The 5,327-nt window shown below is 39.0% G+C and overlaps 1 pseudogene; it reads right to left on the bottom strand.

The window, feature by feature from the left end:
* Positions 1-4,617: 4,617 nt before the first annotated feature.
* On the bottom strand, positions 4,618-5,077 carry LOC115472828 (annotated as a pseudogene).
* Positions 5,078-5,327: the final 250 nt, after the last annotated feature.

Below are 5,327 nucleotides of genomic sequence, written 5' to 3'. Positions count from 1 at the left end.
GAAGTGGAAGATCTGAAATGTCCATGCCACTGTGGAAGAAAGGATCTACTTGTTCAGAGAGCTTGTGTGAACTACTACCAGCTATTCAGCAAAAATATTTTATTAACACAAAAACAAATATCTGGACGGGCATCAGGCAGATGTCAGCAGCCTTTGACAATTTGTAACCACGGTACATAAGTACATAAGTAATGCCACACTGGGAAAAGACCAAGGGTCCATCGAGCCCAGCATCCTGTCCACGACAGCGGCCAATCCAGGCCAAGGGCACCTGGTGAGCTTCTCAAACATACAAACATTCTATACATGTTATTCCTGGAATTGTGGGTTTTTCCCAAGTCTATTTAGTAGTGGTTTATGGACTTGTACTTTAGGAAACCGTCTAACCTCTTTTTAAACTCTGCTAAGCTAACCGCCTTCACCACATTCTCCGGCAATGAATTCCAGAGTTTAATTACGCGTTGGGTGAAGAAAGATTTTCTCAGATTTGTTTTAAATTTACTACACTGTAGTTTCATCGCATGCCCCCTAGTCCTAGTATTTTTGGGAAAGCGTGAACAGACGCTTCACATCCACCTGTTCCACTCTACTCATTATTTTATATACCTCTATCATGTCTCCCCTCAGCCGTCTCTTCTCCAAGCTGAAAAGCCCTAGCTTCCTTAGTCTTTCTTCATAGGGAAGTCGCCCCATCCCCGCTATCATTTTAGTCGCCCTTTGCTGCCCCTTTTCCAATTCTACTATATCTTTTTTGAGATGTGGCGACCAGAATTGAACACAATACTCAAGGTGCGGTCGCACCATGGAGCGATACAACGGCATTATAACATCCTCACACCTGTTTTCCCATACCTTTCCTAATAATACCCAACATTCTATTCGCTTTCCTGGCCGCAGCAGCACACTGAGCAGAAGGTTTCAGTGGGATAAGTTTTCCTGAAGGTTAAATTTTCTTGTAGTAGACAAGATAGCACCCTCATGTTTATAAAGGAGGAAGCAAGAGAAAAGTGAAATTCCTCCATTCTACCAGGACGTTGGTGGGCAGGTGGCATGGCATTATGTATGTATTTGATTATTCCTGTTTTACTTAAATGATTATGTATTTTTATTTGTAAGCTGCCTAGAATTGTAGATGACAGGATATAAGATTTCTTAAATAAATAAATAACTGCAAATTCTCTCTCATTTCACTGAACTAGATCACTGGAGCAAAACTGGAAACTTTAGTGATCAAAGGGGGAGGGGGTCTCCATTTGAAGGCATAGATTGTTTTAAAAAGCATGGGCTACTTGTAAACCGTTCTTCCTCATCCTTTTGCATCACCTCTCTACTGGGTTTTATCTTTCAGGTCTGAGATTATTAAATTCTTTTAGGGCTAGATTCAGTATTCTATAAAGGGTATCCATACTTTATAGAATAGCACCTAAGCGCTACTAGACTACTGTAATGTTTTCTATCTCAGCTGCTCTTGTTTACTTCTTAAGAAACTTCAGACTCTCCAGAATACTGCTCTCAAATTACTTCACCATGCCCAAAAATATGACCATGTTACTCCACTCATCCATAAATCCCACTGTATGTACTTCCGGTAGTGTGCTACGCTTCAGTAAAAAGTGCCCTTAATAACTAAATACAAGTAGAGGATTTATGCTGAAATAAAATCTATTGAAAGCTTGTGTCAGGACAGCATGTGTATGCATGTGATATGATTGAAAGGAGTTGCAACAGTTAAGATTAATGCAACTTGTACATGAAATACAGTTCTAAACTTGCAGACAGCATATCAGTTTAAAGACTTATATATAAGACAATTTCTCTTATCAGCATTAATGCATATTATCCATATTTTCAGTGTTGGTTAGATAATTGCACTTCCATAATAGTCAGATACTGTAAAGTGCTCTTCAGGCCCAGCTTTGATAGATGAATATTTGGGGAATATCTTTCCTACAGCACAGAATCGTTACCTACTCTGCCTTCTTTGAGACAGTGGTTCAATTAAGGAAATTGGATACTTCTGCCTTTTACTGTGTAAATGATTAATGATATTTCAAGTAGATTTCCCCAGAGTATTATGGACAGAAATTTTAATGTTTAAACAGATTCAGCACAATATTGGTATTAAATAATGTGCTAAAACATGTTTTATATAGAAGGTGCAAAATGATGAAACACAAAGTGAATTCTTCCATAGGCTTTGGGATGGGAAAGAAGGCTGAAGCAAACAGTTATTCAGAGAGGTTGGCAAATAGAAATATGATATTCCAAACTGGAGCGCTGAAGCTATGGGCAGGGTGCAAAAATCTGGGGGTGGGAAGACAAAACCTGTAAAGTTGGAGGATTACCTACTCGCTTCTAAGGCATGGCACTGCAAGAATTTTTAAAAACTCTTGGGCAAAGCTGGGCATGCACTCTTGGCTGCTGTTCATGTCCACCAGCATCAGATATGTTGACTTATGAATTTTAAAGTTGCTTGGGTGCCAGCATGGGGCCATTGGTGGAGCTCAAATCCACTGGTAACTAACAGAAGAGGTGGCTCTAGGCTGTTGGTGGTGCTCTTTCTATCAGGTGCAGAAAGATGAGGCACTCTGAAGCTGCCACCATTAGAAGCAGGGTAGAGGAGGGAGAGAATATATAGAAATGGATGCTGTGTAAAAGTGAAAGTAGAGGGAAGATGCTGGGTTGGTGGTGGGTGAAGAGAAGATACTGGGCATGTGAACAATAGGAGAGGTTGCTGGCTGGGGAGTGAAGAGGTGTGGTGATGGGTAGGTTAAGATGTACTTGAGTGAGAGGATGACAGAAAGGGTGTAATAGAGGAGATGCTGAACGGCTGAGAGTGGAGAGAGAGAGAGTGCTGGGCACTGCAGAAAGTGGAAAAATATTTGGGGTAATGATAGTGTTCTAGTAGAGAAGAAGGAAAAAAGGAGGATGGTGGGAGAGAAGAAGAGAAGAGATGCTGGACACTAGGAACCAAAGAAGGAGTGGAGGTGGTGGGATGATGTGCCAAAGCCTCTGCCAACAAGTTTGTGTGTAAGAGGAGAAGAAGCAAGAATGAAGGATCCTCAGAGCTGATTAATACCTTGCATCAGTCCAGCTGTGCGGGAAGCCAAACAGGAGCAAATAAATGGGCTTTATCAGGAGTCTGTTTATCAACTCTAAAATATTAAAGCTAAATGTTTGTGCTAAATAATGTACACATTTACATATGAAAATAAGAATGGACATACTGGGTCAGAACAATGGTCCACCTAGCCCAGTATCCCGTTTCCAACAGTGGCCAATCCAGGTCATAAGTACCTTGCAGAAACCCAAATAGTAGCATCATTCCATGCTACCAATCCTGGGTCAAGCAGTGACTTCCCCAAGTCTGTCTCAATAGTAGAGTATGGACTTTTCCTCCAGGAAATTATCAAAACATTTTTTTAACCCAAATATGCTCTCCCGTGGAGGTTACATTGAATATCATATGGAAGGCGCTCCAGGACCCAACGGTGGTAGTAAATAATTTTGCTTCAGATATAATCTTATTAGTGAGCCACATGGATAATCTAATCGATTCCTTTGAGAATGAAAAATTGATACAGCAAATGAAGTTCTACAGGAGTAGGACATGGTTAAGATTTTGAAAATGATAATAGACCAGAAATTTTTGAACAAAATGAATATTACAGATGATTAATATCGAGTGTTGTTTTCCCAGAGTTCCGGGTATGACTCCTAAAGTTTTTTCCTCTGAAATGATTCCTCTTAGTATATTAATTCAAAAGGAGTGAAGCCTGTGAAACTGGGATTACCTTAATCAGTGGGAATTGGATTAGAGACTCAAGTGTTTGTATTGTTAAATAATTTCTGGTTTTAAAATAGAAAAAAATGAAATCAGGTGTATTAGTTCCACAAATATTGGACAATAAGTATGTTTCCAACTAAATAAATTGACTATACACCATTTTGGGTTTGAAGAAGCCAACCAGACGATCAACGTGGAATAATGATTCAGATAAATAATAACTGGGGATAATCAGGTTAATACATTTTCTTTGTTTACTCTTGTTTAATTGATCTCCTTGTCTTGTTTCACTCACCCTATTTTGTGGTCTAAGGAAGAGTATAGAATTACCTGGTTGAAATAATTCTTGTATGTTATTTTGTCTGTATTTCTGGCAAGTTATTTTAGTGCTTGTAAAATTAAGTTGTTATAAATAAAATAAAAAAAAAACAGATATGCTAACCGCTGTTACTACATCCTCCGGCAACGAGTTCCACAGGTTAACTATTTGTTGAGTGAAAAAATATTTACTCCTATTTGTTTTAAAAGTATTTCCATGTAAGTTCCTTGAGTGTCCCCTAGTCCTTGTACTTTTGGAACAAGTAAAAAATCAATTTACTTCTACTTGTTCTACACCACATCCTATTCTACTGTGAATTTTGTGAGATAGCCTGGATCTTTAAAGGAAAAGTGAATTATGGTCTGAATACAATATATTTCAAAGGTACATACTGATTCTCATGTCTATGAAGCACATCTTCAAGTTCTAAACAAAGACGTGAAGTCAGGAAGTTCTGCATTTCCCTTCTTCTTTTTTTCTAGTAACAATTGTCTTTGTTCCGTAATGTACCCTATGCTATAAACTCATAAGGAATTGGCTCCAGCAATTTTGGCTTTTTGCCCTGTGTTCTCACAAAGTGGGCTCCTCCAGGTGCCCTTTTCCTTGGCATTTTTTTTTATTTTTCTCATTTTCCTTCACATGTTTCAGGACTCTGTGCCTGATCTTTGAGTGCTTAACATGCTTGATGTGCACATTAATCTTGCCTTTAGCTTGTTTACAATGATGCCCACAGCTTGCTGTGTTACATTATAGACCTTGCCAGTCACCTGATTCCATGAATGATATGGTAACATTTATGGGGCATGTCTTTTTGAACTGTACCCTTGATGCCCACAATATCACCTTTCTTGTAGAACACATGTAGGTTGACATTGCAGCAACTCCATGTTTGCGAAAGGGTCTGGAGAACATATATCGTGTTCTGCTTCGCTTTCCCTTTGTGTTCGTCATGTTGATGACTTACTACTGCAAGATGGTGAGTCCCTGTCAAAACTTGCCTGTCCCTTCTTGAGTCTGTTCATAAAAGGAAAATATTAAAAGGTAGACAAGGTGAAAAAGAACATAAACTGGATAAGTGGCTTGAGAAATCCCATCAAGTGCATGAAAAGGAGGAGTTAATTTCTAGTGAATCAAAATATACATGTTGGTCATGGTATTATAGGGTGGATGGGGTCTTTCCTTTCCTTAACATTGATAGTGAGGCCAAAGACCACTGTAGGC

The sequence above is a fragment of the Microcaecilia unicolor genome, chromosome 6 (assembly GCF_901765095.1).
Source record: "Microcaecilia unicolor chromosome 6, aMicUni1.1, whole genome shotgun sequence".
NCBI classification, from domain to species: Eukaryota; Metazoa; Chordata; class Amphibia; order Gymnophiona; family Siphonopidae; genus Microcaecilia; species Microcaecilia unicolor.
Note: the sequence above shows the minus strand (reverse complement) of the source record. Positions and strands in the feature narration are given on the sequence as shown.